This window comes from Urocitellus parryii, chromosome 1, assembly GCF_045843805.1.
Source record: "Urocitellus parryii isolate mUroPar1 chromosome 1, mUroPar1.hap1, whole genome shotgun sequence".
Lineage (NCBI taxonomy): Eukaryota > Metazoa > Chordata > Mammalia > Rodentia > Sciuridae > Urocitellus > Urocitellus parryii.
In genome coordinates, this window is record NC_135531.1 from 103184156 (window position 1) to 103197465 (window position 13310).

Consider the following 13310-nt stretch of genomic DNA (forward strand, 5'->3'; position numbering starts at 1 on the left):
TTGGGGTAGGAGGCCCCACTTTCCATCAGAAGGACAAAAAGGGACCACAGACCACCAGAGGCAGGAGATGCCTCATGCAGGCCCACCCAGGGCAGGAATCCCTCTGAAAGGTCTTTGCTGGGTACCTCCCTTCAGGCTGGGGAGATCAGTTCTCTCTAGAACACGCCTTTCATTTTTACATAAAGGTACTTCATGTTTGACCAGTTCAGGCTGTTTTTTTTATTATGATTTGGCTTGGGTTTATGTGTGCCTGTGTTTGTGGTGTGGTACTCGGGTGGGCATAGGTGCTATTTTTGTTCTTTGATTTTGTGAAGAGCCAGTTTAGACTAATATTTAAAGGACAGACTTGGACCAGAGTCGCCTGCACCCCAGCCCTGCCACAGAGCAGCTGGGTCACCTTGAACAAGTGACCTAATCTCCCTGAGTCTAGGCCTCAAAGGATGACGTAGCAAGACCAGGCTAATTGCCTGGCTCAATGTGGCCCTCAGCGAATGACTCTACTCTTATTTAATTGTTTTATTGTTCTTAGTTCTGCCCAATCAAGTGGCAGAGAACAATTCTTGTCAGTCCAATTCTAGAACCTTCTAGCTGCCAGCGCTACCCAGGAATGCAATGGACTGCCCTGGGAAGAGTGAGCTCCCAGGGGCCCACGTGTTTCAGCAAAGGCCGCAAGACCAGTCGGGAGCACTGTGAGGGCTGTGCAGGTCAGGGAAGGGGTTGGGCTCCTTGAGCTTTAAAAGTTCCCTTCCAGCATTGAGATCTAGGTCCAGATCTGTCCATGACCCCAGGCCCCATGGACGGCTGTCCAGCCTGGCTTCACTTGCCCAAACCTGGGGCAGGAAGAAGCCGGAGGTAGCTGCTGGGAGACATGGAATAAACAGCCTGTCCCCAGGGCAGCTGAGGCGCCGGGCCCCCTGCCCACCAGCACCTCCTCCCCTTGGTCCCAGGGGATGTTTATACTCTGGTCAGAGTTTACAGGACGTCTGGATTTACAAGATCCAGAATCCTGACTCTCCGCCCCCCCCCCACAGCTGTCAGCCCCTCCTCTCGCTGGGTGGGTCTGTGCCTAATTGGGGTAGGAGGCCCCACTTTCCATCAGAAGGACAAAAAGGGACAGGCAGCATAAGATGTGTTCTCTTCAGACCCCAGAGCCCAGATCCTGGTGGAGGAATGAGCCTGGGTTGGGGCCCCTCGCTGTTGTCAAGAGAGGAGTCGGGGGTCAGGCAAGGTGGGGCAGCCAGCAGCAGCTTCTGCAGCCTGGGTCCCCAGGCCTGAGCCCTGAACACCGCACCAAAGCTGGTGGTGCTTGTCAAGTCGGCCTTGCGTGCTGGCTTCTGTTACAGGCTCCGCTGGGGCTGTTTTTACTGCTGTTGGTTGTGTGTCTGTGTGTGAATTTGTGGAGGGCATCTTGAATACGTGTGCTTTGTTTGGTTATTGTTCTGAAGGGCCATGGAGAGAGAGCTGCTTCCAGGCTGCTAATGTGTCTTATTCTCAGATGTATGTCTCGGCACCTGGCCTGGGAGCCTGGGACCCGCATGACCAGGGCAGCATTTACTAAAGGACACTGTGAGGGATACTCACAACCCACCACTTGGGGGACAGGCAGCAGCTCTGAGACACAAGGAGCTTTGATAACTATAGCCAAGGGCTCTGTCCCCATTCTCCTGACCCCAGAAAACACCTAAGCCCTTAAGGCTTCACAACTCCCGACCCTGGCCTCCTGGCAGAAGCTCATCTCTGTGGCCTGGACCTGGGAGGACACAGTGCTGAACAGCAGCCCCGGATGGTGGTTAAATGTCTTGCCTAGTGTGTTCCTTCAGTGTCTGTGAACCATGACCTTCAGGGCATTGGCCCACAGGCCATGAAGTACCTCTGAGAGCTCTTGAAGTCATCCATTCACTCCCTTTAACAAATATACATTGAGCACCTACTTGTACCTATGCTGTTCTAGGCACTGGGGAGGCAAGTTCCTGAGCTTGCGTCCTAGTGAAGGATGGGGGTATGACAATAGTGATCATCTCAGGACCAACTTGCAGCTCTGGAACTCTTCCTCTCAGTCCTCTGCACCTTCTGCATCTGTGGGAACGGCTACATCTTCTGGGAAGCCCATGACCTTGGCCCTCGGGGCATGTGGAGGAAGGTACAATGTCTCCAGAATATGAAATCTTGCCAAATTTCCATTGGAAGGTCAGTTCTCATAAATATTGCCAGGAAAGAGGAAGAAACGACTAGTGTGGAATCCGACCACTTCCAAAGTCCAGTTCCCAGGAAAACAGCCTCGAGAACCGCTCCAGCGTTAGAAGGCAGCTTCAGGGCTTCCACGTGGAGACAGAAGAGGTCATGCCACTGGCCCAGGCAGAGGCTGATGACAGTCGCCTGCTGAGAAGAGTGATACTCCTCACACATGCGGAGCACCCTACAGTTTAGGAAACGCCTTTGCTCTCTTAATTTACTCCATGTATCAACCGTATGAATATAAAAATATTACAGAAAAGCAAAGAGGCCCTATGGAGGGGAATAATCTGCCCAAGGGACAGAGTTTGGGATGAAAAACTGGGCCCCCAGGTCACTTTTGGCCACCAGCTGCCCTAAGCTCTGCCCCAGCTTGGGGAAGGTTAATGAGCACTGTAAAGGGCAGTGGTTAGAGCCGGGTTGGTGTGGTCAGAGTGGTTAGGACCAAAGGCCAATCAAATCATCGCAGCCATGGCCGCTGGGCTCTCTGCACAAAGCTACCCCGGAGGGAATGTGTCTGGTGGGAGGGCTTCGTGCCAAAGGGACACACTTTCTGAGCTGGCTCTGGAGAGAATGCTGGGGTCAGGCTGACCTTGATCTCCCTCTCCCCGTGAATGTGAGCTTGGAAAAAAATGAGAATTGTTTGGCCCTCAGTCTAGATCACACAGCTGTGTTCAAAACTTTTGTCTTCCATACTGGGATTCCCTTGTACTGCGTCCCACCATCCCAACCCCAGAGCTGGCTTTCCAGAATCACCTACAACCCTTCTCAGTTCCTGGACCACTTCTCTCACTCTCAAGCTCTCAAAATACCACCAGGGGTATTTTGCTGGCTTGTGAATGAGATTTCTATTAAATACTCTGGGGTTTTTAGTGACTGTTTTAAATGTCCCTGCTTCTTCCTTTTGCTGGTGGCAAATTGGCTCTCAGAGAATAGAGCAAAGCTGCTCCCTCTGCCCGTGGCAAACAATGTCCAGTCAGACCAAGTTGTGCCGCAGCAACAAGCAACCCCCAAATCTAGGAGGCTCAGCCCAGCGAGGTGTCCTTACCACCCATGCCACATGTCCTATGCGGGCTGTAAGGTCATGTGCTGCCCTCAGAATTGTGCAGGGCCACAGAGATGGAAGATTCATCACCATGTTGCTACAGGAAGCATGCAGGTCAGAGCTCTGTGGACAGAAGAGCTGCAGGGGATGAGGTTGGGTTCTGCCATCTCTGCTCCATCCACATGCTTCATCTCAGTAAATTTGAGCAACATCCCAAACACCACCCTCCCCCCCCTTTTTTTTTTTAAATTTTGAGACAGAGTCTCATTAAGTTGCCCAGGCTGGCCTTGAACTTGTGACCCTCTTGCTGCAGCCTAAGTTAACCAGGACTACGAGTGTGAGCCCTCATGACTGTCTCTTTTATTTCCTTTAAGTGTCAGCATCTCATCTGTTAAAGGAGAAAGTAATGATAAAGTACCTGCCTTACGGGTTTGCTGGGAGGCTGAGAATGGGTGTAAACCCTAAACACAGAATCTGGTTCCTAGAAAGAACGAGGGTCAGTTATGATGGTGTCATCCTCATGTTACATGCGCATGTGGTGCTGCCATCTCCAGACGCAGCGACTCTGGATCCTCATGTTCAACAAACAGCTTTATTTCCACTAGCCATTTTCATTTTATTTTTTATGCATTTTATCTCATTGGAGAGGCCCTTAGTGTTTGGAACCCGAGGCAGAAAGAGAAGTATCAGCAGCTCAGGAGACTGAGCAGGAGGATCTCTGAGTTCAAAGCCAGCCTCAGCAACTCAGCAAGGCCCTAAGCCACTCAGTGAGGGCTGGGGGTGTGTTCAGTGGTTAAGTGCCCCTGGGTTCAATTCCCAGTACCCTCTCCCCAAAAAAAAGAAAAGAAAAGGAGTATCTATGCATCATTCCAACCCCAAGCAAGATCTATGCAGTTAAAGTTTCATCATCAGCTCCTTTTGAGATGTCTAAAGAAAAAAGATGGAATCTGGAAAAGAATTCTTGCTTGAGATAAAACTTAATGGTGGACACGAAATCAACTGTAGAACATCAGAGCTGGAAAAGCCCTTTAGAACAATTCCCAAACATAAGTCCAAAGAGGGAGAAAGACAGATACACCATCACACAACGATTCAGTGTGGAGCCGGGATCAGAACCCACTTTCTTTCCTCCCAGTCTTTCTGCATACCACCTGAGGGGCCACAGTCTTCTCCCTCAGGAGGAGGGGATCATCTTGGAATTATAGCTTGTCCTCATTTCACAGAATTGTACTCCAGTGGAGTCGTAAAGCTAAGAGCCTTATAAACATTACCTTATTAAGGCTTCTTGGAAACCCAAGGTCACAGCTCCTCTGGGTCATGGGACATGAGCTGAGCATCCAGTGAACAAACAGAGGGTAACGTTACATTTTTCACTTCGTTTAGGAAACCTGGCGTCTAATTATAGGATCTGTTTAACAGTCCTGGGTGGTTTGCAAAGTCTTGGAGTGAGCCAGCTGTCCGGAGGACTGCTGGGGAGTGTCAGGGAGATGTGGGCAGGGAGGGTAGCTTCGCAGCACAGGGGAAAGAGGACAAGGACAAGCCAAGGCCCAGATGGGGTATATTAAAGTCATTTTCCCCTAATTCCACTATCTAGGTTACTCCCAGTTGGAAATAATTTCTAACAACTTCCCTCTGTTAGCAGAACCCTTTCATACGTGGGTAGCAAATGTGAATTTGTTCTAAGGCAAGAGAAATACTCATGATGGCCAGGCGTGGTGGTGCAAACCTGTGATCCCAGGAGGTGAGAGGTTGAGGCAGGAGATTCTCAAGTTCAAGATCAGCCTCAGCAATTTAATGAAGTCCTAAGCAAGTTAGCAAGTCCCTCTCCAAAAGAAAAAAAGAAAAAGGGCTGGGGGTGTAGCTCAGTGGTAAAGCACCCCTGAGTTCAATCCCCAGTACTACCACCCCCAAAACAAAAGGTAAGAAAGAGAATAAATAACTCATTTAACTCTCATTGTTGATGTCCTATTGAATTCCCCTACAGTAGCAGCCAAAATTACTGACCCCACCCCTGGCTCCATCTTTGTGTCCCACTATAATTAAGTTCCTTACCCAAGGAGGCAGGGGTGGGGACTGGAGCAGGGAAGTGGGGTCCTCATGAAGGTGAAAGGTTCCCCAACCCTTTGCAGCCAACCTGGCGTGCAGGGCTCACACTTGCCAAGCCTCTTCCATACCTAGAAGCTGGAGATCCCATCCATCTGCCATAAAGTCACGCCCCCTCGCTATGCAGGGTCCCATGCAAGCTCAGCCCGGGCCTCCACTACTCCAGGAAACCCACACATGGCCTGCTGTGTCCCAAGTGTCTCCCAGCTCGCACAGCAGCTCCCGTCAGTCTGAGTTAGCACATGCACACTCATGCACACACATACATGCATGCACACACATGCACGCAATCCCCCAGTCCTGAGCACAGCCCAGCTCCACACATTCTTAAAGCTAAGTCAGTGGTCTCCAAAGTGGAGCATCATTTGGGGCTTAAGAAAAATACTAGGGACTTCAATTGTTACTTGTTAATCTTTTCTACTTTCTATTTTTTAATTTGTGTTAAAGGAGTGTATTATTATTATTATAGTACTTTAAAGACTTTATAAAAAATTATTTTAGTGATTTGTTTTTTAAATAACATAAAATAAAAATGTATTTAAATAAACTGTAGTTTAAGGCCAGTGGTTTATGATCACAAATGTTTGGGTTCCTTCACCAGAATTTTAAACTCAAAGCCTCTTGCCAAAGAATGAAGGGTATGGGAGGAACATTTTCTTCATAGCATAACATTTGTACCTTTTTGATGGTGACAATGTACTGATATTATGTATCAAGAAGCAAATACTCTTTTACAGTGTAATATAATACCTAGTATGACTTGGATCACTTTTATTCTCTTCCGTTTCCTCTGGGAGCTAGGCCCAAAAGCCCTCACCTTTGTGAGCCAACAAGGTCACTTAGAAGTAAATCAAATCTCATCCCTCCAAGGGAGACAGCCACAACCTCTGCCTGTGTGTGTGTGTGTACATGTATGTGTGTGTGAATGTGCACACGCATGCCCTCTTCCCTTCCTCAGTGGGAGTACCCAACCCTTTTATTATACAAATGGAAAAAATCAGAGGCCCAGTTTAGGAAAATCTATACCCAATGTCACCCCATCACCCTTTGAACAGTTCTGAATACGGGCTTTGAGCTTTTGCTTGTACGGTTTCCTTTCCTCTTCTGCCTTTTTTCATGAGTCTCTAGTAACCTGCTTCCAAAAAACTTCCTAGGGCTAGGGATATAGCTCAATGGTAGAGTGCTTGCCTAGCATGCATGTAGGCCCTGGTTTCCATCTCCAGGACCTATTAAAAAAATAAAAATCCCAGATCTCCCATTAGGAAATGAGGTGTCAAAATGCAAATCAAAACTACTCTAAGCTATCATCTCACTCCAGTCAGAATGGCAGCTATTTGAAGATAAACAACAATAAGTGTTGGTGAGGATGTGGGGAAAAAGGTACACTCACACATTGCTGGTGGGACTGAAAATTGGTGCAGCCAATATGGAAAGCAGTATGGGGATTCCTTGGAAATCTGGAAATGGAACCACCATTTGACCCAGCTATTCCTCTCCTCAGACTATACCCAAAAGACTTAAAAAACAGCATACTACAGGGACACAGCCACATCAATGTTTAGAGCAGCACAATTCAATAGCTAAACTGTGGAGCCAACCTAGATGTCCTTCAGTGGATGAATGGATAAAAAATGTGGCATATATACACAATGGAATTTTACTCGGCATTAAAAAAGAACAAAACCGGGCTGGGGATGTGGCTCAAGCAGTAGCATGCTCGCCTGGCATGCGTGCGGCCGGGGTTCGATCCTCAGCACCACGTACAAACGAAGATGTTGTGTCCACCAAAAACTAAAAAATAAATATTAAAAAAAATTGTTTTTTAAAATTTTTAAAAAAAGAACAAAACCTTGGCATTTGCAGGTAAATGGATGGCGTTAGAGAAGATAATGCTAAGTGAAGTTAGCCAATCCCAAAAAAACAAATGCCAAATGTTTTCTCTGATATAAGGAAGCTGATTTGTAGTGGGGTAGGGACAGGGAGCATGGGAGGAATAGATGAATTCTAGATAGGGGAGAGGGAAGGGAGGGAAAGAGAGGAGGCAGGGGATTAGCAAGAATGGTGGAATGTGAAGGACATCATTATCAAAGTACATGTATGAAGACACGAATTGGGTGTCAACATACTTTATATACAGAGATATGAAAAATTGTGGTATATATGTGTAATAATAATTGTATTGCATTCTGCTGTCGTGTATTTTTAAAAAGATAAAATCAATTAAAAAAAAAAAAGAAATGAGCTCTCAGAATGCCCTGTGCATCCCTGGAACATGATACAAACCAGTAACTGGATTTCTACCCACTTGTTCTAATAGATGGCAGGAGCTCCCTGAGAGCAGGGATGTGGTATTCATCCTGGGAGCACCTGGTCTCATTCAGTGGGAAGCCCAGAATAGCTGCCTGCTTAAGACCCGAATAAACAAATGAACAGGTGCATGAGTGCGTCGACTCCTCCCTCTTCTGAAGTCCTGTGTGCATCATGGAAACCACAGATCATAAAACACTGTCTTCCTTATAGTGTAATTCTTCCTGGCACATCTGCAGTTGACATCTTTCTTCCTCCCTCTTTCTCTCTTTCTTCCTTCCTTTTTCATTCCCCAGAATCCATTCTCAGAGGGAAAAAGATTCCAGAAACACTGAGTCCCTAGATCCAGCCATGCCTAAAGCTGAATCTTCCCAGGGACTTTACAGTTGCTCGGGCCAATGAATTCCCTTTTGTTCTGAAAACAGGAAAATTAAGTTTCTATTCTCCTCTAAAAAAGCGTTTTGGTGTTTCAACGCTCCCTTAATTGTATCAGAAATGGTATGACTTCCCTTTCTAATCACCATGGTGCTTTCTCTATAATAGATGCTCAAACTATTTGAGACAGAGCAGCAGCTCAGTGGTACACACCTGTCATCCCAGCTCCTCAGGAGACTGAGCCTGGAGGAAGGAGAGTTCAAGCCCAGCCAGGACAACATAGAAAGTCCCTATTTTAAAAATGGAAAAGACTATTTGCAGAGCATACTCCATGCAGCACCATCCCTCCACTACTGTCCTCCAAGGCCCTGCCCAGGCTCTCCCAGGAGGGCAGAGAGTTATGACCCTGTTGTGCATTACTGGGGATCCCAGCCACCCAACAAGTCAGTGCACAGTGGGGTAGAGAGTGTGACCTCTTGGTCCAGTTCTTTCTAAATCATCTCACATCAAAGCTGGGCACTAGAGCTGGGTACAGTGGTGCATGCCTGAATTCTCAGCGACTTGGGAGGCTGAGGCAGGAGGATCTCGAGTTCAAAGCCAGCCTCAACAATAATGAGGCACTAAGCAACTCAGTGAGACCCTGTCGCTAAATAAAATACAAAAAAATAGGGCTGGGGATGTGGTTCAGTGGTCGAGTGCCCGGGAGTTCAATCCCTGGTACCACCACCCGCCTGAAAAAAAAAAAAAGCTGAGCGCTGGGTTTTGGTTACACATGCACACAACACAACACTCAGGACACAAATAAGGAAAATGGGGTCAATGGGAAACTGGTCATGGCTGAAAGAAGATGATTATTGTTTTGCTGCTTTGTTTTGATTTGTGTGTCTGGGTGTGTGTGTGTGTGTGTGTGTGTGCGTGCACCATAGATTGAATCCAGCGGCACTTAACCACTGAGCCACATCCCCAGCCTTTTTATTTTTTTATTTTGAAACAGGGTCTTGCTAAATTGTTGAGGCTGGATTTAAATTTGCAATCCTCCAGCCTCAGCCTCAGCCTTGGCTTCCTGAGTCACTGGGATTATTGGCGTGCACCACATGCCAGCTATTTTCATCTTTTTGGGGGGAGAGGAACTGGGGATTGAACCCCAGGAGCAGTTTGCCACTGAGCTACATCACCATTCCTTTTTTTTTTTTTTTTTCTTCCCACTTTGAGACAGGGTTTGGCTAAGTTGCCACAGGTTGGCCTTGAATTTTCAGTCCTCCTGCCTCATCCTCCCAAGTAGCTGGGATTACTGATAAGTAACACCATGCCCTGCTAAAATGACTTTTTTTTTTTTTTTGGTACCAGGGATTGAACCCAGGGGCACTCAACCACTGAGCCACATCCCCAGCCTCATTTCATATTTTATTTAGAGACAGGGTCTCACTGAGTTGCTTAGGGCCTCACTGTTGCTAAGACTGGCTTTGCACTCACCATCTTCTGTCTCAGCCTCCCAAATCTCTAGGATCACGGGTGTGTGCCTCCATACCCGGCCTAAAATGACTATTTTTAAAAATAACCCCAGTTTAAAGTTAAAAAAAGATAATTCCAGGATAGCAAGAAATAATTGGCAAATTTGGGTGAGATAGCCTTGTGAAGCAAATTTACAAATGTGGCACTGGGCTCTGAGTATGGTAGTAACTGCACCCAGTGCCACACTGGTTGTTGAGCGAATTACATGTGATGGGACTACCCGTCCATCTGGTAGGTTTGATTTGCCAGTTAACAACAGGGCCAGGGCTCCAGTACCTGTCCTGGTTCCTGAGGACATTGTTATTTCTAGTACCCCCGGCTCATGTGCTCAGTGGTATGAAATTTTGCTGTCATAAAATGACCAGGATGGGATGACAGGCAGAGGGTATTAGACATGGAGGATTTGGCACAGCACCTTCATTACTGCAGACTCCTGCATGCTAAGAACTATGGTTTCTAGTCAGTGGCACGCACCTCTAATCCCAGCTACTCCAGAAGCCGAGGCAAAAGGATCACAAGTTCAAAGCCAATCTTAACAACTTAGCAAAATCCTGTCTCAAAATTTAAAAAAAGGAACTGGGGATGTAGCTCAGTGATAAAGCGACTCCGTGTTGGATTCACCTCCCGTCTAAAAACAAAATCTACATTCCCAGGGCTCTGGATGAAGGTGATTTCCCTGCTTTCTCACCGCAGCTGCTACCAGCACATCCACATGGGTTTGTCCACAGCAACACTTTATCACCCGGGTTCAGGTTGAATCGTGTCCATCTGCCCCCATAAATCCATATTTTGACATCCTAATCCCCAACACCTCAGAATTTGACCGTATTTGGAAATAGGGTTTTCGCAGTTGTAATTAGTTAGGATGAAGTCATGTTAGAATGGAGTGAGTCCCTAATCCAATATGACTCTTTTCCTTATTTAAAAAATGGGAGGGGTGTGGAGACTAATGTACGCGGGAGAACGCCAAGTACACATGAAGGCGAAGGTTGGAGGGACACATCAACAAGCAAGCACGGAAGACCGACCGCCTGCACACCACTGAGAAGCCAGGAAAGAGACAGCTTCCTTCTCCAACCTTAGAAGGAGCCAACCCTACCAACTCTTTGACTTTGGACATCCAGCCTCTGGCTCTGTGGGTGTCGAGGGACAATTGTGGCAGAGGCAAGAGTGGCCCCTGCCTTGGCTACAGCACTGTGATCTTAGAGGGGATGGTCATGCTCCCCTCCCTGAGTCCACCACGAATCAGTCAGAGTCCCCCAGAGAAAAGAACCAAAAGAATACAGAGATATATAAGAGGTTTATTATGAAAATTGGCTCATATGGTCATATGGAGGTCAAGAAATTTCAAAATATGGCCAGGCACGGTGACCCATGTCTGTAATCCCAGCAGCTCCAGAGGCTGAGTCAGGAGGATAGTAAGTGCAAAGGCAGCCTCAGCAAAAGTGAGGCACTAAGCAACTCAGTGAGACCCTGATATTAAATGGGGCTGGGGATGTGGCTCAGTGATCGAGTGCCTCTGAGTTCAATCCCCAGTACCCCTGCCCCCACACAAAAAAAAATTCCAAAATATGCTGAATGCAATGGTATATGCCTATAATCCCAGCCACTGGAAAGACCAAGGCAGGAGGATCACAAGTTCAAGGCCAGCCTCAGCAACTTAGCAAGACCCTAAGCAACTTATTAAAACCCTGTCTCAAAATAAAAACTAAAAATGGCTGGAGAACTCAGTGGTAAAGCACTCCTGGGTTTAATTCTGAGAAAGAAAGAAAGAGGGTGGGGGAGGGAGAGGCAGGGAGGGGAGTGGGGAAAAGAAAGGAAAGGAGAAAGGAAAGGAAGAAATCCCATCTGAATATGTCATCTGGAAACTGGAGACCCAGGAGAGCTGCCCCTGTGACTCCGTCCTCAGTCAAGTTCAAAGGCCTGAGAACTGAAGGAATCGTTGGTGGAAGTCCTGGAGGCCAAAAGCCAAAGCATCAGGAGTGCTGATATCTGATATCCAAGGCCAGAGATGGACGTCCCAGGTCAAAAGCAGAGAGCATTTTCCCTTCCTTCACATTTTGTTCTATGCAGGCCTTCAATAGACCAGCTGATGTCCAAACTTTCTGGTGCAGGTGGATTTTCTTTACTCAATCTCCTGGTTGAAATGCCAATCTCCTCCAGAAACAATCTCACAGACATACCGTATATACTGTTTTATAGATATCTGGGCATCCCTTAGCCCAGTCATGTTGACACATAGAACTAACCATCACACACCATCTTTCTGATGGCAATAAAGGTAGTGAGGCCCTAAGCAACTTAGTGAGGACCTATCTCTAATTAAAAGACAAACACAGCTGCTGTGTTATTGCAGTCATGCCCAGGGATCCCGGCCAGAGTCTACTTCTTCAGCCTTCCCAGTGGTGTATACACCCAATTCCCATAGCAATTCCTACTCTGCTTAAGTGAGCAAGAATGATTCATTTCCTGCAACTTTGTCCTGCCTGGTACCACTTCATTGCACAGTAAACACAACATTGAATTTTCAGTTTTGCATTCCTGTTATACCTAAATTCTAACCCAAAGTAAGCAACTGAGGACTTGTTGAATGCCTTTTAAAAAATGATGATGGCTATTCTTTCCTAATAGTGAAAAATAATAGAAATCAAGAAAACAATCAAATATAGAAAAGTATAATGAAATAAGCTCAAATCACCCAAATTCCCACCACCCACAGACAAACTCCATTCTTATTTTGTTGAACATTCTTTCACATGTTCCTTCAAATGGTACAATTTGACATACCCATGCAACTACTTGCACACTCACACATTACTGTGGTGTTCCTTTGCACCATTCAGAGCATAATAAGTTCGGTCCAGTTGGCCTTGAACATTCAAACATCCAAGCTCCATATGCTGGTGACAGCAGGAAGTCAGACCAGTGGCCCAGCTGCTCTCTCCAAGGTTTTTACCACCTTTTTTCAGACACACAGGCCCTTACAGGTGTCTTAGGTGGGGTGCAGTGTCCAGATCCCCTTGGACCTGTATTAATTCACCCACTACAGGGGAAAAGACATGAATGACAGAGCCTAAGCTGACCTCAGTGAGTCATTTCCCCAATGTGGGTCAAGTTCACAACTCCACAGCATCCACAGAGGAAAGGAAAGGACAGGAGAAAGGAAAAGACAAAGCCCATATTCTTCCTCGAGCAGGGAAGGCGCCAGGTCAACCACCCGGGTCCCTTCAGTGCAGGCTTCCCCACTGCCTGCCAGCAGTCCGTGCCAGGCCATCCCAGGGATTTGGAAGGACTGTGCTACACCATTGTTCCCTCCACCTCTGCAACCATTCTTCCCTGGTGAGCAATGCAAGAGGTTCCTTGCATCCTTCCCCAGGACAATGGGGCAACTCACCCTCCCCTGCCATCCCCAGAGATACCAGCATGGACATTCCACGGCGACTCTCTGTCCCGGCCTGTCTATGCGGTAGACTTAGGGAGAGAAAAACACGAATTCTACCTCCAGTGGGGGCCCTGCCAGGCACGCTCACCCCCACCCTGCCAGGCACGCACATTGTTTTACTTCAGTGGAAGGAATTACACCATGCCTTCTCTGTGCTATGCTTTCAAAAAAAATTTAAAAAAAACTTCATCAGTATGTGGTGAACAGCTTTCTATGGCATGATATTTTTGAGAAATTGGTTTGATCACAAGACAAGTAATTATAATTTTATTGATTGACTGATTGATTGATTGC